Source organism: Pipistrellus hanaki, assembly GCF_964339955.1.
Source record: "Pipistrellus hanaki genome assembly, chromosome: 12".
Lineage (NCBI taxonomy): Eukaryota > Metazoa > Chordata > Mammalia > Chiroptera > Vespertilionidae > Pipistrellus > Pipistrellus hanaki.
In genome coordinates this window covers 40,928,584-40,951,289 of record NC_140514.1, presented here as the reverse complement: position 1 = coordinate 40,951,289, position 22,706 = coordinate 40,928,584, and the positions used below count along the sequence as shown (strand labels likewise).

The 22,706-nt window shown below is 42.7% G+C and overlaps 1 long non-coding RNA gene and 1 pseudogene across 11 annotated transcripts in view; one reads left to right on the top strand and one right to left on the bottom strand.

Moving 5' to 3' along the window:
* LOC311631350 overlaps positions 1-22,706 on the bottom strand; it is a 741,950-nt gene that overhangs the window by 518,800 nt on the left and 200,444 nt on the right. The gene's annotated exons all lie outside the window — the stretch shown is intronic.
* LOC311631450 (protein transport protein Sec61 subunit gamma-like) lies at positions 22,150-22,344 on the top strand (annotated as a pseudogene). The gene has a single exon. The product of its transcript is annotated as a protein transport protein Sec61 subunit gamma-like (transcript).

The window sequence follows — 22,706 nt, the reverse complement described above, 5'->3', positions numbered from 1 at the left end:
CCTGGCCACCTCCAACTGCCCTCCTCTTCTGACCTGGTCACCCCTAACTGTCCACAACTGCCCTCCCCTGCAGGTCATCTTGTGGGAGCCATCTTGTGTCCACATGGGGGTAGCCATCTTTGACTACTTGGGGATGGCCATCTTGTGTCTTGGAGTGACAATCAATTTGCATATTACTCTTTTATTAGATAGGTTACTAGTAGCTCTGCACATGAAACCGTGTGCCAGTAGCTCACTAGTAGCTCACTGCCACCCTCCTGTAGCTCTCTGCCTACTGCCCCACCCTCCTGTAGTTCCCTTTGCCTTTTTCCCCTCATAGCTTGCTGCCTGCCCCCTCCTGTAACTCTCTGTCACCTGCTTGTAGTTGCTGCCCCACCCTCCTGATGATTCGAGATCTGGTCATTACGTGGTCAATTGTTATGCAGTCAGTCATTATGCTTCATATCATAATGACCATTTGCATATTACAACTTTATTATATAGGATTTTAATAATAAAATGAGTGGCCAGATTATTATGATCTCTGAATGCATAATAATCTGGCTACTCAGTGTATATCCTATATAATAAAAGGCTAATATGCAAATTGTCCCCTCAACCAGGAGTTCTACCAGCAGGCAGGCTGGCCAACTGTCCATGTCCCCTCCCCCAGGCCAGGCTGGCCGGACCCCACCCACCCCACCCATGCACAAATTCATGCACCGGGCCTCATATATATATACATATGTGTGCGCACGAGCGCATGCACACATACATACACACACTGAGTGGCCAGATTATCATGCATTCAGAGATCATAAAAATCTGGCCACTCAGTGTGTGTGTGTGTGTGTGTGTGTGTGTGTATTTATAAACAATGCACTCCTTATTATTTGAACCAGCCCCAGTGAGTCTCTGTTTCTTATGATCAAAATAACCTGAGGAATTTACTACCCTGTGAGGTAGTTGTGAGACTTAACTGAGAACAGGATGTGGTGTCTAGACTTCCCGGGCCCATTGCTCCCTGAGTGTTAGATTGTTGTGATTGGCAAAGGCTGAATGAAGACTGATTTGGGCCAGGATTAAGGATTCAGTCCCCATAGGGCCAGTTCATTTTGCCAGATATCAAGAGCATTCCTAACACTAGCCTAAAATCTTGAAATAGCCCCTTTAGCATAATGATAGAGGTTAAAGAGTTTAAAACATGCAGCCAGACTTTATTAAACAGACAGACCAGTGTGCAGAATTAAAAAGCCCAGAAACAGATCCAGAGACACATAAGGGTTTAGTATATGCTTAGTGTAGTTTTTCAAATAGGCAAGGAAAAGACAGATTGACTAATAAATGGTATTGGAACATCAGGGTGGCCATCTGGAGAGAAAAATTATTTTGGATTCTTATCTTACTGCTTATAACAAAATAAATTCCAAACTCCATGTAAAAGTATTAAATTATATGAAAAAGTCATGGGAGAATTTTGGTAATAACTTGCAACTAAAGCTTTCCTCAGCATCACACAAAAACCCAGATGACTCCAATGAAAGATGAATTTAGCTACATTAAAATATTTTTAATTCTTCAAGATAAAACTATTATAAATAAACTTCCTTAAAGTATAAATAATTTTTACAAATCACTAAGAAAAAGACCATTGTCCCATTTAAAAAAAAAAAGGGGGGGGGGCAAGACTATGAATAATTCATAGAAAAGAAAATATAAATGTTCTAAATGAATAAAAATATACTCAGGATCCCTTATAATAAGAAAACTTGAAATTACAATGGCAATGCATTGTGCAGCTCACAGATGGGCAACATTGAAAGATTTTTGAAACTATACTGACAAAAATATATGGAAACAAGCACTCTCATAAATTTCTCCACTGTGCAATTGACAAATCTTTATTATATTAAAAATAAGCATGCCCTTTGGTTTCTAAGAACATATTCACAAATGTATTTAAATATGTGTGAAATTACACATATCATGTTATTAATGTGAATTGTGATATGTCCAAATAATGCAAAACTGTGCAGCTATAAAAAGTTGTAAAGCTTTTGGATTATTGATGCAGAACATATTCAGAGAAAAGAGCAAGACACAGAGCAATGTAAGACGGGGGAGCTAAGGAGCGTGAAAACACTAGTATATGCAGTTTTGTAAGTGCCTAGACATCTCAAGGAAGGTTACACAAGAAACTGACAGAGGGGAAGTGGGGACAGTGTGGGCACTGGAGGGAGACTTAACATTTCGTGTTTACTTGTTTATATCCGTTGAATATTCTAGCATGTGCATCATTATAAAATGAAATAAAATTTTAAATAATAATAATAAATATTATCAAATGCTCCCAGTTTTCCCAGCAGAAACTTTGGTATCCACTGAGTTATAGTCCTAATTTCTGTTGACTGTATATGTAAACAAGCAAAAAAAGGGAAATTTAAAAAGGAAGTAGAAAGAGACTAGAGAGAATGTCTGTTTTTATTCTGGGGTCTGGTTTCTCCAGGAAACTTGGATATGAAGTAATGCCTGCTTTCTCAAACAGGAGCATGAGAAATGGCTCTTCCTCCCTCTGAGAGCCTCAGAGATTGGGTGCCAGGTCTCAGCTATGACATACTGATCGGTGAGAGCCAGTGGAGGTTGGGGGCAGGGACTCTTCAGCCAAGACAGTCAGCAAGACCAGGAGAAAGACATGAGCACAGGGCTTGTTGGTTCCACAGTCACGACCCAGGTCAAGGGGAAAAATGGCTGAGACCCCTCTGGAACGCAGTGACCGAAAGAAATGGCAGCCTCCTGGCATGGAGAAGGGAGTGCACAAAACATACATAAGTAGCAGAGGCAGAACGCATCAGCTTGAGAGGGCAAAGAATACCAGGGTATGGAGTAGGAGAAGAAGAGGAGAAAGGTTTCAGTGTGGTCAAGGTAGAGACTACCAATCTCTATTTTGTGTGTCTGATGATCATATCAAGAGATAATGTCTTCAACTAGCATTGCGCAGGTTGAGTTCACACTCAGGGTAATGACAGTGTGTTAATACTTATCCCCACTTAGAGAACGCTCAGCACACAGTTCTAAGAGCTTGGACAGATGGGACTCTCAGAGAGAAACACCCAGCATGTCAAGCTCCAAGTTTTCTCAATATTGATACCGGGCATCTGTTTAATTCTTCCTTACCGAGCCCTGTAGGACCCTGTCCCCCTTGCCCTTTAGACATTCATTCATTCACTCATTCATTCATTCCATGAGGATTCATTAACTGCCTATGATGTCAAGCTCTATATCAAACCCAGAGAGACAGTGGTTAATGTGATAGATATGATCTTACCTCCATGGAGCCTACGGTTTAGGGAAGACACAGACAGTTAAAAGGTATAAACCCAAATAAATATATAATACAAATTGTATTATATGCTATGAGGGGGGAAATGTGCACTGAGAGTGAGAAGCTGGCAGTCCATTTCAGATTGTGTGATCAGGAGCAAGGGGTTTCTCAATGCACAGATATTGCACACAGGAAACTGTGCACGGCGGAGTGGAGCCACAGTGACTTTCAGGAGAGGGAAAGGTATGTCCAAAGGCACCAGAATAGCAAACATTTTGGCCCAGAGAAGCCACTGCAGAAATACAAAGTAGAGGCAACATAGAGGAAGCTGGGGGGGGTGGTGGAATTGAGGCTCAGATTTCATGGAGAATGTGGAAGACCATGAGAGGAAGGTGGGATTTATATTCTAAATTCTATTGGAAGGTTCAAGGGTACTAAGCAGGTGAGTAACATGGTTCAATGTGTGTGTGTGTGTATATATATATATATTTAAGACACTTTGGCTGCTGTCTGGAGCATGGATTAGAAGAGAGCAGAATAAGAAGTGGTGACCTAACCGGTTTGGCTCAGTGGACAGAGCATTGCCCTGTGGACCAAAGGGTCCCAGTTTCAATTCCAGTTAAGGGCACATACTTTGGTTGCAAATTCCTCCCTGGCCTGGGGCTCCAGTCAGGACTCGTGCAGGAGGCAACCAATTGATGTGTTTCTCTCACATCAATGTTTCTCTCTGTCTTTCCCTCTCTCTTCAACTATCCCTAAAAACCAATGGGAAATATCCTCAGGTGAGAATTAACAAAAAAGAAAAAGAAGAAGAGGAGGAGGAGGAAGAGGAGGAGGAAGAGGTAACTAGTTAAGAGATCACAGAGTCAACCAGGCAAAACATGAAGGTGACTTGGCAATGATGGTAGCCAGAAAGAGAACAATGGATGAAAACAAGACATGTTTACAGATTGAGCTGACAATAATTGCTGGTAGATTGGGTGTGAGAGATAAAGAATGACTTCAAGCCAAAACCGGTTTGGCTCAGTGGATAGAGCGTTGGCCTGCAGACTGAAGGGTCCCAGGTTCAATTCCGGTCAAGGGCATGTACATTGGTTTTGGGCACATCCCTGGTAGGGGGTGTGCAGGAGGCAGCTGGTCAATGTTTATCTCTCATCGATGTTTCTAGCTCTCTATCCCTTTCCCTTCCTCTCTGGAAAAAAATCAATAAAATATCTTTTTTTAAAACATGACTTCAAGTTTCTGGCTTAAGCCAATGGGCAGTACCATTTATTGAGAGAGGGGAATATGCGGAGACCAGATTCAGTGGTTGGGCCCAGTGTTCCATGTCCCACATGCTAAACTAGAATGCTGGTGATCATTTAAGTGGCAATGACAAGTAGACAGCTGGTTCTATGAATTTTTCTTTGTATCAGAGATTTGACTGAAGACAAAGTATGGGAGTTGTCAGCATAAGGTTGCATTTAAAGCTTTGAGTAAGGGTGAGCCCCAAGTTGGGGGTAGGAGAAGTGTGGACAAAGAAGCTTTATTTTCAAACGTGCTTAAAATGTTCAGTCTCCCACATATGTGGACTGCATCACATGACGTTTTTCCTGAGCAGCTGGGAGCATGTCCTCGCCTTCATCTTTAACAGAACAAGACAGTAAAGCTAACTTCTCTCCTTACCAGCAGGTGTTGCACCAACTTGGTGTTTGTGGTGTCCTGGGCTGGAGTAGAATGACGGCCTTGTTGCCCAGCCTCTCGGCTCTCACATATGTGTGACTCCTCAATTTATTTTCCCCTTCTGATTCTGGGTCTAGTCACACCTTGAGTCAAAGGCCCTCTCATTGTTTCAAGGCATAATAATCTTACACTTTAAGATTTCAGGATGGATGCAAAACAAGGAACGTGAAGGCATGCAGGAGCTCTTTGTTCTTCTTAACTCTTCAGTTTGTCTGGTTGCAACATATCCTGGGCTCAAGGAGAAGTAAAACGCCGACAGTGTCACTTACTAAGGGTATGCCAACATCTCTCTGTGGATCTGACATTTATATTTTTTCTTCAATAGAGAGGATTTGGTTGAGCTTGTTTGTCCCATCCAATATGGCTCCCCTGTACTAAATTGGGTTTTTCTCCTATCAATGGGTTGAGCTCCATGATGTCAAATCTGTAGCTAGTTGCCTTTGGTATCGATAATGACCACCGGTGAAGTCAGTCATTGTAATAGAAACAAGGTAAGTTTCACTCATGTACAGTCCTGAGCCACTATCATAGGATGCAGCCCCTATTTGAGTGTTCTGGTCTCAGAAAAAGCTGAGGATACATCCCCGAGTAGAGCATTGACTTTGCCTGGTTCTACCTTTGAGGCTCTCGCTACAACTCATCCTCATCTGAAGGTGCCAGAATATGAATCTCCAGTTGGGTCAGATTGTAAAGTAATAAGACTGGTGACTTAGAAAAACCTTTAAGATGTGGAAAATTACTCTCTTTAACTGCCTCATAAAAATCTTTCATTGGGGCGTCAGCTGCTCTATTATACAACTTCTATCTGAAAATTTCTATATGCATTTTATTTCTCTCAAACTTGAGAAAAAAATGTAGGATAATTTCTGAACATTCCTTATATATCTCTTAATTATGAGCTGGGCATTTGGGTCCAAGAAAATAAGATTGATTCAGTTTTATAAAATTTCAAGTTAGTGACCTAGCTAGTTTTATTCAGTGCTTAGAGTTTTGGCTGGAAGACTGAAGAGTTCTGGGTTTGATTCCAGTCAAGGCATGTACCTTGGTTTCAGGCTGGATGCCCAGCGCAGGTTGAGGCAGGTGTGAGAGGCAACCAATCAATGTGCCTCTCTCACATAGATGCTGCTATCTCTCTCTCCCCTATCCCTTCCCTCTCTCTAAAAATCAATGGGAAAAATATCCTCAGGTGATGATTAACAAAAAGTAAAGTTCAAGTTAGTAAGGAAGCTAAGAACTTTGAGATAAAACAAATCCAAGTAGCTTGAAGAACCCATCAGTGACGAATCATTAAACTAACCACGTACAAACAAGTGGAACTTCCCTTTAGAATTTCAAATAGATAGCAGTCAGATCTCTGAGACATTGTAAAAAATGTCAGTGTAATAGAGGTTCGACCTTTTCTGTTACTGGAAAAAGTCACCTGTGCGTTACGGATCCAATGAAGAAAAGAGGGGGTGAAGGAAATTGTCATCACGATCAGAACCACGTCATGTTAAGAGGCAATTCTCCACCGTTCTCAGGCATTTCTTCATATCTTGGGGGCAGACACCGCCGTGCCTTTATTCCACACTATCTGTTTTTAAATGTCAGTATAGCAAACAGTCTTGGAAGATGGAAATAGCACATCCCTCCAAAGCACCGGCAAATTTGTTTACTGTTTGGTATAATAAAGATAGTGTGTCCCTTCAGGCCAAAGTCCAGGTAGGCTTAGTGCCCATTAGAAAAGACCCTGAGCCAAAACCGGTTTGGTTCAGTGGACAGAGCGTCAGCCTGCAGACTGAAAAGTCCCAGGTTCGATTCCTGTCAAGGGCATGTACCTTGGTTGCGGGCACATCCCCAGTAGGGGGTGTGCAGGAGGCAGCTGGTCGATGTTTCTCTCTCATTGGTGTTTCTAGCTCTCTATCCCTCTCTCTTCCTCTCTGTAAAAAAATCAATAAAATATGTTGTGGGTTTTTTTAAAGAGAGAGAGAGAGAGAGAGAGAGAGAGAGAGAGAGAGAGAGAGAGAGAGAGAGAGAGAGAGAGAAAGAAAGAAAGAAAGAAAGAAAGAAAGAAAGAAAGAAAGAAAGAAAGAAAGAAAGAAAGAAAGAGAAAGAGAAAGAAAAAGAAAAGAAAAGATCCTGAACTTGGGATTCTTCTCTTACAATGTAACCAACCACCCATGTATACATTACCTGGCTCTTCCATGTTACCCTATGGAACACTCATACACATGCTTAGTACCTGGCATTAGCAGATTCCCAATAAATTAATGTTGCTTTATGGAACCCGAGAATCATTCCTTCTGTTTCCCCTGCCTTTCCACTCAATACTGTACATTCTTGATGCACCACATCATCTCTGCTTCTTAACTCATGCTATTTTAAGAAACATTGAAATAAACATTTTCTAAGTATTCCATGTACATACGACTTTGTATCTGAAGACAATACATCCTCTTTTCTAAAACATTTATCTCTCTCCGCTTTGCCCAGTAGCAGTATCGTAGCCAATGAGGTTTATCCGAGGCGCGATTGTTGCTAATTGAAAACTTTTCCCCGTACTCCGCCATGATGACTTGAAAAAATAAAATAAAATAAAAAATAAAACATTCATCTCTGGACTGTGGATCAATCATATGAACGTTGAAATGGCAGGGTGTGATCCCAGGTCTTAGAGTAGAAAGGAAGCCTGTGGCTCTATAAAGCTTTTCTTCTTTCTTCCACATTCTTTCTCTTGGCTGGTCATGATGTGTTTAATTTACTATCGAATGTCATTCTGAGTACAGGAAATTAAAATTTAAAATTATTATCCTGAATTTTGCTGTTTATCTTTATGTCGTGCAATGTCAGTTATAAATGCACATAAAAATATCTAACACATACATGGAATCACCGAAATCACAGAATCTGTATTTTGTAACTGGTACATGAATGTGTATGTCATTCTTACCAAAACAAAACTAACTCACCTGCTTGTATTTCACTTCCCAATGTAAACATATTTCTACCAACACTCTACCTTAGTAAGGAACTATGGGTTGCCCAGTCTTTCCCTTTCCTTCCTTGTCATCATTTTCAAAGTGGTTGGCTGACACAGTTAGAAAGGATTTGATAGGGTTCCTTGATGGTTGTTGTTGTTTTAATGCCTTCTTTCTGCACTTGCTACCTGTTGTAGTTGATCAGAAAAGTGTGGCTTCTGGAGCTATAAACGCCCTCATTTACTCAGTTATTGACGTAACTCACTTACCCTGTACTCACTTTAAGTCACATTGAACTCCCACACATCATGAATATGCCAGGATTCTGTGCTCCTGGGGCATCATAAATGCAATACAATTGAGGCAGCAAGGAATGGTGGGCACACATGTTGCATGTATCTCCTCTCTTCACATGCATGCTCCATTTGTCCCATTGGATTTCACTTATTAAACACAAGTTCAAACACAGAATTTTAAGATGCCAAGAGCAGAGCATTAAAGCAAGTGTGGGGTGCTTCTGAGTGTGGGCCCCTGTGTGACTATCCAGGTCACATGCCCATGGACTGTAGATGTCAGTGATGAGACAAAGTGGCATCATCAGATAGCATGGTCCTCAGAAGAGTTGGTTTCTGAGGAACAAAGAAGACAGTAGAAAAGTGATGTGTTAGGAAAGGGTTCGGAGAACAGTGATAACTTCTGCTTCCTGCTAACTATCCCAGGAGTGCTGGAAAATACAGTGTGTTCTCTGTTTGTAGAATACAAAATTTAATACAGATTTATTAAGTCAACCATGGGATCAGGGAACTTTAGATATAGGGTGGATCAACCTCATGATCTGGGTCCTTTGGACATCAAGGATTAGGAAGAAGAAACACAGCGCTCATTGGTAAGACAAGCTAGTACTGCTCCAAAGGAGAAAGGGCTTTAAAAGAAGTGGGGGAAATTTTTGGAGGAAATTTTGCTAGAAGAATTCTGACAACCTTCCCTCAACTCTCTAGATGGGAGCTGGTGAATAAACAGCCTCGTGCTCTCCAGAGAGAACCAAATTCTGTTTGCTTGTCTGGAACCTGTTACTATAAACCAGGTTCCAGAGATATAGTGTAATGGGACTTGAATTCTGAGGTTAGCAGACATTTGAAGTTTTAAATTATAAGCAAGGCCCTGGTTGGGTGGCCCAATTGGTTGGAGTGTTGTCCTGTACACCAAAAGTTGGGGGGTTCAATTTCTGGTCAGGGCGTATACCCAGGTTGTGGATCCCTAGTCAGGACCTGTATGGGAGACAACCAATAGATGTTTCCCTCTCACATCGATGTCTGTCTCTTTCTCTCTCTCTCAAAAGCAATTAAAATTTATTTATTTATTTATTATTTGCTTATTTATTTAATAGCATGAATTTTACTATAGTTTTACTTGAAGTTTAGTGGGACTAGCTGGGCTCAGGTCCAGAAGGAAATCTTGCTGTTAGAATTGCCTTGGGACTAGCACAAACTGAGACTTGGAGATGTTCTGTTAAGACTCTCGTGTTGTCACCGGTATTATTACAGGTGCCTCTTAACTAGTCTCCCTGATGTCAGTTCAACTTCACATCCATCTACCAACTACTCTGTTATTATCTTTCTAAAATATAACCCCAGTGTTTTTGCATGGCTCATAAGGTCCCTCCCAACAAAACCTTCCATCCTTCACTCCAGCCTTAGTCCAGTTAGCTCCTCTCTAGGACAGCAGAGAGGTGACTTTCCCAAACAAGCATTTGTATCAACCTGCCTCATGTCTTAAAATCCTCTCTGCCTAGAATCTTCTTCTTCTCTCTCTTCTCTGACAGGTAAGAATCCACTGATGTACTAGTAAATTGGGTCTTCTAAAAATGATTAAATAAGTCATGATTTGTAGCATGTGCCAATTTCTATAAACACTTCCAACATGGCTGATTTTGAGCTATCAACATTGTTTATTCTAGGTAGCAGAAGCATGGGTGATTTATTCTCCATCCATTTACTGTCCTATAATGACTTGAATAGTGCCCTCCCAAAATTCATGTCCATTCGGAACCTCAGAATACGATTTTATTTGAAAAAAGAACCTTTGCAGATGTAATTAAAGATCTTGAGATAAAATCATCTTGAATTTAAGGTGGGTCCAAAATCCAATGACTGATTTCCAGCAACTAGGAAACTAGGAAAGAGACATCAGATGGTTTTTTCTCAGAGACTCCAGAAGGAACCAAGCCTGTAACACCTTGATTTTAGATGCCTGGTCTCCTAAACTAGAAGAGAATAAATGTCTGTTGCGTTAGGCCAGTTTTGTGGTTATTTGTTACAGCAGCTCTAGGACTAATACAGTTGAATATTTCTAATTTTTCTATATAAACTATGTTCTTTAACATAAATAAGTCTATAGCTTTTCTTTCCCATATCTGTTAAATATTATGTCCTTATCTGCCTTCCCAATCTCAGTGTCTGTCCCTCCTCACCTCAATATTTACTCTTCTCTAGTGGAAGAACACCTTTCAATTCCACTAATATGCCACATCTTTACATATTCTGTTCCACAGATCTGGCCTCATGAGAATGTGACCAGCACAGTAACACAGGGCTTTGCACTCAGAAGGCCCCATGCTTACAATTTAATACTCTGATCGCTGACTTGACATTCTTAATAACTATGTCTTTGAACCTGTAAGTAAAGTTCAATGGGATGTGCACCAGGAGCTTGAAGCCTCAGCTCATGGGATGAGTTCTTGGCCACCTGATCCTTGACGTGGGAGTCCAATATCACCCTTCCCACTCCATGGGACACAGAACAAGGAGACCATGGGTGTACTGAGTTGCTGTGAGAGCCTAGATTGACACCTCTGAGCTAGAATTGACACCTCTGACTCTCCATAACAGCTTCTGCCCTCTGCCTGGGCAACAATTGGGTCACTCTTCCATTGCCATCCAGCCCCAGCCAGGGCCGGCATGAGTAGGGAGGGTCAAGATGGGCCTGTTCCTTGTAGCATGTGGTGGCAGCCATGCCTGCCCAGGCTAGCAGTGCCCTGGTGATAGATTGTCTTTGGCAAGTGACTCAGTGGGGGCCTCTCAGCCACCCCTGATCCAGGTTCCAAGCATGACCCTGCAGAGAGGTTGCAGTCTCTTGGAGTTACCCATCAGACATGGTTTGGGACATTGGGCCTCATGTTTTCACTTTGCATCAGGCCCCACAAATTATGTAGCTAACTCGCCTGTTTCCTCTACCTAAGATTCCACTGTTTGGCACAAAACAATAATAACAATGTAATAACTATCATTTACTGAGCTTATATGCTGATCCCTTTATTTACTTATTTATTTATTTATTTTTATGCTGAGTACTGTGAACTGTAAGGAAGATGAGACATACAGAGATGGCTGTAATTCCAGGTGGTGTGGTCAGAGTAAGTGCAGGTGAAGCGGGGATGGCATCCAGGTGAGAAATCTGAGGGTCAGAGGTGGCAGATCTGGCCCCAAGGAACTCACAGCAATTCAATGCACCCTTGGTCTCCTGTCCCTGGGAGGCCCAGGTGGGAGGCTCTGTCCTTGGATAATGGGAACAAGCAGGCACAGCCAGAGTCTGGAGAACCAGCAGAGAACACATTGTAACACTCAGAACTAGATGGCTCAGTGCCTTCTCAGTATCTCTTTTGGGTTGTTTCCAGATCTTTTTAACCCAAAATGAGAAGCAACTAGATTTGAGCAAGCACTGTGAAGGCGGTCCCTCTGACGGTAAAGAAAATCCCAACTAATCATTCAGAGGCAAGTCCTCACCTCACTGCCATCATGTCAGAGAAGAGGACTTCTGGGAGTTGGAGAACCAACCTGGGGGACCAGACATCAGAGGATGGACCAATAGATAATCAAGGGCACTGTCTCTGTTTTGCTAGCTCCCTGGGGGCAGAGAGCATTGTCCCGACTTGGGAACACTTCAGTTCAGTGGTTTTCAGGCTTCAACATGCAACAAAATCACCTGGCAGGCTTATTAAAAGAGAGTTGGGCTCTACCCCAGATTTTCTTTAAAAATATATCTTTTTTAAAAATTTATTCCAGAGAGTAAGGGAGAGAGAGAGAGAAACATCAATGGTGAGAGAGAATCATTGGTTGGCTGCCTCCTGCATACCCCACACTGGGGGTCAAGACTGCAACTCAGGTACGTACCCTGAAGAGGAACCAAACCATGACCTTCTGTTTCATAGGTCAACACCCAACCACTGAGCCATGCCTGGCCAGGCTACCCTAGGTTTGCTAGTACAATACGTCTAGGATTGGGTCTGAAATTTTGTATTTCTAACAAGTTCCCAGGTGAGGTCAATGCTGCTACTCTGGGCATCACACTTGGAGAGCCCAGTCTTCAAACCGGAGCAGAGCAGTTAAACAGCCTTTTATCAAAGGACTCACAAACAACAATCCATTATTGCTGGCATCGAACTCCCGCCCCATCTACCACTTCTCCACATACCCCACCTTCCAGTCACACCTGACCTCTTGTAGTCCCCCCAAACTTTCCCCACTATGTCACATGCCCATGACTTTGTTATTTTTTTAATGCAGAACCCTATAAAAAATAAAATAAGCATCAACTCTAATTATCCTACCCAGAGATAGCTGCCACTGACATATGGGTATGACTGGTAAGAACTGAATGAGTTGCCTGAAAGTTACATTGGAGGAAAGTTTGCAAACAAATCTCTCAAGTGCCTGCTTTTATTTTTATTTTTTAAAATATTTTATTGATCTTTTACAGAGAGGACGGGAGAGGGATAGAAAGCTAGAAACCTTGATCAGCTGCCTCCTGCACACCCCTCACTGGGGATGTGCCCACAACCAAGGTACATGCCCTTGACTGGAATCAAACCCAGGACCTTTCAATCCGCAGGCTGACACTCTATCCACTGAGCCAAACCGGTTTTGGCTCAAGTGCCTGCTTTTCAATGTTGGAGTGTGAAGCAGCAGCCCCCTCACCACAGGAAGGCGTTCTCCCATGTGCAAGGATTGCCCTCTTAATGAAAGTTTCCCAATTTGGGGAATGATGTCTTGTTTTTGTAGAGCAATTTACAAAGCACTCTGGCATATGTTGTCTTCTTTGTGTTAAGTGTTTGCTGAATGAAGGCCCAGGACTTACTCAAGGTCTAATCAACAGAATCAAGACTGGAATCCTGGTCTCTGGCTCCAGGCTCTGCTTTTGAGGTTTTCCTACCAGGGCCTCATTATTGTTACCGCAACACGATTGACCACTTCCTGGGATGGTCTCTTGACAAAAGCAAGCACACTGTCTATCCCTGTAGTGGTGTACCCTCCCCCACTCTGTCTCCACGATGCCCTGCAAGTGTCTAGGTCAGGGAGCTGGATGAGCTAGAAAAGCAGGGCTCTGAATCTTACTGCACAGTGACTACCTGCATGGAGTCTATTTCCAGCTCAGGTCACCTCTCATCTGTCTCCAGGCAGAATTGATTTCAACCTAACCCGCCCAAAACCCCCTACTTGAGCTTTCCTGACATGCCCTGCTGATGGCATCAGGTGGTAATGATCAGATCCTCAGACCTGCTTTAGTTCTGGCTGAACTGCTCCCAGACCTCTGAGCACTGTCTCTCTGCCTCTCTTACCAGCCTCTTCAACACCCCCAGCTACATTCCTACTTCATTTTCCCTCCCTTCCCCTACTCATTCATTTTTTTAGTCACTGAAGTCCTGTCTTCATCACTTACATGGGTTTGCCCACTAGGCACTTTGGGTCCATAGCTAGTTCAAGTCCAAAAAGCAAATTCAAGATTCACTGTGTCAAACAGCAGCAGTGAGCTCTCCCGGCCCCACTAAAGAATAGGAAGCTGGACAGAGGCCAATGGGCAGCATCTTCCCAGGGCCCAGTGTGAGCAGAATCTTGAAGCTTCTGCAGTAGGAGAAGCAGGGAGTGGAAGAAGTACATATAAGGAGAGAACTGGAATAGAGAGTCTGGTGGGGCAAGATCAGGCTAGCCCTGGCTGGTTGCTCAGTGGTTGGAGCGTTGGCCATCTTACTGAAGGGTTAAGGTTTCAATTCCAGTCAGGGGCACATACCTCAGTTGCAGGCTCAATCCCCAGCCCCAGTCAGGGCTCATGCAGCAGGCAACCAGAGGATGTGTCTCTCTCATATCAATGTTTCTTTCTCTTTCCTTCTACTCTCTCTAAAAATCAATAGGGGGGAAATATCCATAGTGAGAATTAACAAAAAAAGATCAGGTTAGATTTAGGCAGAAGCTGGATCACTCAGGGTCTTGAAGGATCTGTTAAAGAGCCTGAATTATACTCTGTTCAAATTTACTCTTTAATGAACTAGGAGGCAGAGAGATATTCTATACTATCAGCATGCAAGACTTTCAGCAAAGCCATTCCATAATTGCCAGTAGTAGTAGTAGTAGTAGTAGTAGTAGTAGTAATCTAAATATATAAAAGCCTAAGTGACCATTTCAACCACATGACCAAAACTACTGGTCAACCAGTTGCTATGGTGCGTATTGACCACTAGGGGGCAGATGCTCAGCATAGGAGTTGCCCTCTGATGGTCAGTGCGCTCCCACAGCCAACCTCCTGCGGCCCTTCCCCCTGGCTGGCCAGCCTCCCCCCACCCCCATAGGTCTCGATCAGGGGCCTGGTCAGCCAACCTCCCAGGATCCCTCCCCTCAGCTGGCCAGTCCCCCAATAGGCCTCAATTGCCCATCAGGCCAAGGGACCCCACCCATGCATGAATTTATGCATGAGACCTCTAGTAATAATAATAATAGCAATAATAATGACAAAGATAATTAGCATTTATTATCTATTCTGTTTCTGCCATCACACTTAGGAATGAATTAATTTTCAGCATTTATTTGACACATCTTTACCTCTGAGACTGAAACCAGAAAATAGTAAAAATCAGAGGCTCTGAGCAATTCTCCTATATTTAGAGCTTGTGACTTACAGTCACCTTCAGGGTGAGGAACAATCTGGCAGTTTGGAGTCTAGTTTCAGGCAAGTCAATTCTGGCATAGTTTAGCCCCAATATCTTAGGCTTTATTGTATTTACTTTAAATATATTGACATGGAACCACCTTGGGGTGTGTGGCTGAATACTCTCCTGCTATTGAGAATTGAAAGGAACACACTAACGGCAGCTATTCTGGTCTACACTGCTGATCGAATGCTATCTTCTTTTACCAAGAGATGTCTTAGCAGATCAGCCCAATTCCTAATTGTCAGAAAGCATGACCCAAGACCAACCACTCTAAAATCAGCATAGTCATTCATAGCTTTAGTCCTACAACATTTGATTGGCTCGTTTTCAATTTTATTTGATGTTTTATCATTTAGTTATTCAACATTTCTCAACAGGGAGCAATTTTGCCCCCCATAAGACACTTGACAATGTCTAGTAACATTTTTGGTTATCGCATCTAGAGGAGTGAGGGGTGGCAGGGTGTACAGAGGATACTACAGGCAGCTAGTATGTAGAAGCTGGCTGGGGAAGCTACTAAATTCCTGTAATGCACTAGGCAGCCTTCATGCCAAAGAGTTATCTGGCCCAAAATAGGAAGAGTGCCAAGGCTGAGAATCCCTGAGTCACACGGAAATACTATTTTAAGGTAACTATATTTTTGGCCCTCGCTGGAGCAATGGCCCACAGATTGAAGATTCTGGTCAAGGGCACGTAACTCAGTTACAGGCTCCATCCCCCATCCAGCTCTGGACGTGTGTGGGAGGTAATTAATCAGCGTGTCTTTCTCACATCAATGTTTCTCTCTCTGTGTCTCTTCCACTCTCTCAAAAAAAAATCAATGGAAAATATTCTCAATGACGATTAACAAACAAACAAAAAAGATGATTATATTTTCGGAATTTTCAGTGGGAGAATATATTGCTTAATACTATAAATTCCCTGAATTCTTGGTTGATGATATGCTGGAAAACAAATCCGTTTCACTTAAAAGAGATGTTGACAGTAAGCCAGGAAGGCTGGTCAACAACCTTAATTGCTCTAACCACTCACCCTTTAGTTGAGACATTGTTAGCTGAAGCAGCCTCCACCTCGTTTGTCCCATGTAAGTTTCTGTTATTTCCTGCCTAAGGGCCACATGTAAATTTCTATTTATGTAGCCTAAGATGATTTCCCCAAAGCCTCAATAAAAGGGGATGGCAGGGCCAGAGCAGTAGTAGTTCTCCCACTAGAGTTGGACTACCACCTGGCCCCCCCATATCACCAAATTGAATTTCTTCAAGTCTCAAGTCTTTTCATTTGTGTGCGTCCTTCTCCAGAACCCAAACCCTGAATTGGAACTCTTTCCATGCGGGTCGTGAAAGAGATTCCTATAATGATGATTTGTTATGGCCATGTTGAGAAATTGGTCACAACTCTTTGAAGTTTTTCCAGAAAAAAACATATGTTACAATCATGCTTTTGAATGAAGAACATTTGAAGCTTCTACCTGCGTGTTGGAGCTTGTACTGGACACACCCAGAGTAGTTTTCGGGGCATACTCTTGGCCCTCCGTGTGTGCTGGTTAGTGGCTTTAACTCTTATAGAATGTCCCCTCTACACTCCGTCAGCATCACTATGTACACTCAAATTCTTGCCCAAGAACATCGCTGTAGCAGGGAGAGCTAGCAACCCAGGACAGACTCACACTCCTTTTCACAGGCGAGCATCATTATCAGGCAGTGGCTGCTTTTTTTCTCAGCACAACCCCCACCAACCCCTCTGCATATAAACCCCTTTTATATGCAAAGGGGTGTCACTTCTGGGCTGATGTGGTTGAGAAGCAGGCTCACTATCACCTGTCTTCCCACATCTGCTAACAGAGTGGAACTGCATGGTGAAGGGAGCCCAGGTCCCTGTGTTACCCAGAGGTGAGCAGCCCACCCGCCAAGAAGACCTGCTTGGACGTTACACAGGCAGAAATACACTCGTGGTAAGCCACTGAGATTTTGAGGTTTGTCTCTTACAATAGTTAATGTTACCCAACCTAACCTCAAACCCTTCACCACTCACTTTCTTGATCAGTTTAAAAATCACTGTTTATAGAAGATCATCTGAAGCTAGGGTCAGCAAACCATGGCGTGTGGGCCAAACCCAGCCTGCTGCCTGTTTCTGTATGGCTGCAGTCCACAGCTAGGAAGGGTTTAAATAGCTAGAGAGCCGAAACCTGTTTGGCTCAGCGATAGAGCATCAGTCTACGAACTGAAAGGTCCCAGGTTCAATTCCGGTCAAGGGCATGTACATTGGTTGCAGGCACATCCCCGGTAGGGGGTGTGCAAGAGGCAGCTGGTCGATGTTTCTCTCTCATCGACATTTCTAGCTCTCTATCCCTCTCCCTTCCTCTCTGTAAGAAAAATCAATAAAATATATTTTTTAAATTAAATTAAATTTTAAAAAAATAGCTAGAGAAAAAAGACTAGAGAAAATAACATTTTGTGATACCTGAACATTATAGAAAATTCTAATTTTAGTGTCCCTTAAGGAAGTTTTATTGGATCCCAGCTACACTGATTCTCTGAGACTGCTTTTACCCCATAATGACAGCACTAACATCACTTCCTCAATGTATAAAATATTTGCTGTCGGGCCCTTGATAAAAAATGTTTGTCAATTCCTGGTTTGAAAGATATGCAGACCATCCATTCATCTAGATATAATATTTAGAATTTGTCTCCTGCCCCTTTTCTGGCAGGAGAGAGTCTGGTTAGGGTCCAGAGAGCCTGGGGCTCATGCGAGGTCTGCTTTGCTTTATCCCCTTGTAAGACAGCTTTCATTGAACAGTCCTGAGGCACTATTGCAGGGCTGTTTTTGAGGACCCCAGGAGATATTTCTCTTCGGTCTCAGGACCTGGATAATCTGTGCCACTCCTTTGTGACAATCCCTACCACAAAACATTTGCTTGGGCTCCAAGGAGGCTCAAAGCCCAATCTATAGGCCATCTTCAAGGAATAGGCTCTTAGATAAATTTCTTGAACACTAATATTCCCTGGAACTATTGTATTTTATTGCCCTACACTTTTTTCTTAGCTTTCATCGCTTTCTTTTAAAATTCTACTCAATTGTGCTAGCTGATTTGGCTCTCTGGCCTGGGAACTGAAGGATCCTGGGTTCGATTCTGGTCAAGGGCATGCATGTACTTTGGTTGTGGGCACATGTGGGGAGAGGGGGAGTGTAGGAGGCAGCTGATCAATGCTTCTTTCTCATTCATGTTCCTGTCTATCGCTCTCCCTTCCTCTCTGTAAAAAAATCAATAAAACAAATTTAAAAAATAATAATAACAATAATAAAATTCTACTCAATTATAACTGTTTTCTCCTTGCCACTTCTGAAATAAGGCAAAATGGGAATTAATAAAACTATAAACAACAACAACAACAAAAACTATGGGTTGTATTACATCATTATAAGTGTGCTCAATTTTTCTATCATCCACTTGTCTGTGCTGAGAACTATATGACGAAACCCCTTTGACTGTATGATTGTGGGTCTCAGAGGGGAAGTTGAATGAGATGTGGGGGCAGAAGCAGCAGCCCTTGACTGGAATCGAACCCGGGACCTTCTGTTAGAGGAGGTGAGAGACACTCAGAGACACAGGCGGGTTCCTCTCCCAGCTCTGTCCAGTTGCCAGCCCTGTGGACCAGCAGTGAGCCCAGATGCCACCACCAGACACTCTGCTTCAAACCAGCAGGAGCACTAGCCATGCCAACCCTCCACCTTCCACAGACTTAACTTCTACAGCAGCCCCCCCCCCCCCCCCCCCCCCCCCCCGCTTGCAGGGGAACTGCAGCTGCAGGACATGCCCAGCCTCCTGATTTCCCTAAAAGTCTCAGCTCAGTGACTAGCACTAGGGCTGGTTAGTGACTCTTCAGTCCTCTTCCCAGACCTGTGCTCTCCCAGACACTCCCACAGTCGTGTAAGGTATCATTCCTCCAACTTACAGTGGTGCCTCGCATAACGAACGCCTCGCACAGCGAACTTTGGACAGGTTTTTCATGAAACCATCGGCCAAAAAGCAGAAAATGGATGAAGATGTGCAAAATTCGGTAGACTCTACTTAGTCTGTCTTAAAATTAAAAAAATGTGTGTTTTTTTTTAAAAAAATTATGTTTTTAGATGTATCTAAATAAAAATATGTCATCTTAGCATATTTTTTTTTATGTCATCTTAGCATATTTTATGCTACAGAACGAATTATTTTTTTTAACATGTATTGTTATGGGAAAACACGTTTCACATAACGAACTTTTTGCATAACAAGCTTGCTCCTGGAACGAATTAAGTTCGTTGTGTGAGGCACCACTGTATTCTATAAAACTCATAGGGATCCACTTCCCTGACTGAACCTGGACCAATAAAACAATGTAACATATTTTATTACAAGTAGGATTATTGGTAAGGAACACTTCTCTCCTAACTCCTAACCTCTGCTATTGGCCAGGTATGAGCTCATTAAATGAAAATGCCCTCATTTCGCCGAAACTGGTTTGGCTCAGTGGATAGAGCGTCGGCCTGCGGACTGAAAGGTCCTGGGCTCAATTCCAGTCAAGGGCATGTACCTTAGTTGCGGGCACATCCCCACTGGGGGATGTGCAAGAGGCAGCTGATCGATGATTCTCTCTCATCGATGTTTCTAACTCTCTATCCCTCTCTCTTCCTCTCTGTAAATAAATAAATAAGTAAATAAATAAATAAATAAATAAATAAATAAAATATATTTTTTTTAAAAAAAAGAAAAGAAAAAAAGAAAAAAAGAAAGGAAGGAAGGAAGGAAGGAAGGAAGGAAGGAAGGAAGGAAGGAAAGAAGGAAGGAAGGAAGGAAGGAAGGAAGGAAGGAAGGAAGGAAGGAAGGAAGAAAGGAAGAAAGAAAGAAAGAAAGAAAATGCCCTCATTTTGAGATCCCAACCTGGACAGGAAGCATTTCTAATGCTACAAGGTTCCACCCAGTGCTGAGAAAATTCCTCAAGACTCAGGCCCACGGGAAGGTGCAGGCGGGGTTAGAGGTGGACGGACTCAGCATCACTCTGAGGCACCTCCTCCCTCCCGCCCTCACAAGAGTTGATGTGGCCCTCTCCCACGCGTTTCCTCCCTCGGAAACAGGAGGCGGCTTTTTTTCTGGCTGCTTGGAACCAAGAACCACCCTCTTTGCTCCAGTGATTTTCCTAAATCTTCTCAGACTCAGCACAATAACATCTGACCTGGGATGGGGACAACACTGATTGCCTTCTTGGTGTATTTTGAAAGATACTAGAATTCAGTCATTACTGATTCATTCTGTGGACTATACCCAGACATCAATGCTTCTTCTACATTGAGAATCTCTTCTCAAAATGCAAATGCTCCCAAAGACACAATAATAGCCCTAACCGGTTTGGCTCAGTGGATAGAGCGTGGCCTGCGGAGTGACGTGTCCCAGGTTCGATTCTGGTCAAGGGCATGTACATTGGTTGCAGACACATCCCCAGTAGAGGGTGTACAGGAGGCAGCTGATCAATGTTTCTCTCTCATCAATGTTTCTAACTCTCTATCCCTCTCCCTTCCTCTCTGTAAAAAAAAATCAATAAAATATATATATATATATATATTTTTTTTTTTTTTTAAAAAGAAAGAAAAAAAAAGACACCAGCCGAAACCGGTTTGGCTCAGTGGTAGAGCGTCGGTCTGTGGACTGAAAGGTCCCAGGTTCAATTCCGGTCAAGGGCATGTACATTGGTTGCGGGCACATCCCCAGTAGGGAATGTGCAAGAAGCAGCTGGTCGATGTTTCTCTCTCATCGACGTTTCTAGCTCTCTATCTCTCTCCCTTCCTCTCTGTAAAAAATCAATAAAATATATTTTTTAAAACTTTAAAAAAAGACATCATAATAAAGCAAACTACTATATAGCTCTTTGTGCCAGAGACTGTTCTGTGCACATCACAGATATTAATTCACCTAAACCTCCCAACAATCCTTTGAAGAAGTTACTTTTACTATCATTCCCTTTTTCAGATGCACAAACCAAGGCACCGAATGGTTAGGTAGCTTGCACAGGGTCTCCCAGCTAATCAGTATCAGAATATGAACACCAGCACCTTGTTTGGAGTCTTTTTTTAACCAGTACATTTTACTATATCTCTGCAGAGATCAATGGCTTTGGCTTGACTTTATTTATTCATTTACTTAGCCAATAAATATTTATTGAGCATCTTCTATGTGCTGGATAGTTTGCTGGGCCCTGTGGATTTGGGGGTGAATGTATCCCCACCGTCCCTGCCTCCATGGACATGGTCCCTGCTACCATAGACTCATTTGCATTCTCATATCTACTAACATTTATATTGTCTGGGATTTTCAATATACAGAATGCTTTGAAAAACAATAGTGTACAAGTAGTGTAACAACAACCATTTATTAAGTGCATACCATATGCCAGACATTGAGCTTGTTTCTGCAAGTTCCCCACACAGCAACACCAACCTACCCCACCCTGCCATGCCTCAGCCAGCCTTCCACAGCTCACCCTGGGGGCCCTTTAACCACCTTCCTGCCCAGGACCAGCTCAGGTCCACTGTAATTTCCGTCTTCATTATTGTTTGGAAGGAGTAGAGGGATTAGGGTAGGACCCCTTTTGGTCCCAGAAGTTGGAAGCTATCATTATACTAGAATTAAGTTGAGTGATTCTTTCCTTTATCTGAAAAAAGACTGGAATTTATTAAAGAAGGGTGTGTTTTTTTAAAAGTATTTACTAACCAATTTTATGAGGAGACTTTAAAAATCTTATTGCTGTTATTACTAGTTACTACACCACATCAAACAATATTTACAGAAATCAAAACAAAAGAACAGGTTTTATCTCAAATTAGCCCTTCTCCAAACATTTAGAACTGAGGTCATGATGTCTTCCCCCAAATGCATTATTCCTCCTATATTCTCTATCTTGTTCAATGGCCTCTTCATCAAACCGGATCCCTAGGAGTATCCTCCCGCCTCCCCTCCTTGGCCCACCCTTCTCTCCACACTCAGTTCATCCTTGTCTTCACCTGTCAGTTTGGGGCACCATATCAATGGCCAGAGCCTGCTGTGTCCACATCAAGCTCCAGGATAACCCCATCGGAGACCAGTCCAAGAGCTAATGCTGAGATTGTAAGAGGAAAAAATGATTCCTAAGAAACAAATTCTGCCAGTGCTATGTGTCATGGACCAAGTAATGCAGTTCGTTGAGCCAAGTTTGCAGTTTGTGAAGGGTTCCACCTGGCTAGTCGATTGATCCACCAAACCCAACCGAAAAGAATTCTGGAAGATTGCCGTAGGATTTGCTATAATGGGTTTCATTGGCTTTTTCGTGAAATTGATCCACATCCCCATTAATAACGTCATTGTCGGTGGCTGAAGGCCTGTGGATGAGGGTTTCATCTTGGAGATTGGTGGACAGTGCAGATTTAAGAAGCTCATAAAGTAAAAAAGTATCACCTGCATGTTGTGTGTTCTTTCTTTTCTTTCCAAGATGTTTTCTGTTTCTAAATTAAAATAATTTCAATATAAAAAAGAAAATAAACAAATTCTTCCTTCTGCTTTATCTTCAGCCAATCAGGATCCTGGGAGAATCTTGTTCAAATGCTTTGAGGAAGACAGGTGTGTAATTAAGTCTTATCTGTCATCTTAGCTAAATGTTGACAAAGCCCGAATTAAAATTCTGAGGTGGAAACCATTTATTTTCCAAACAGGGAAGGCCAGGCTGCTCACAAAGCATGC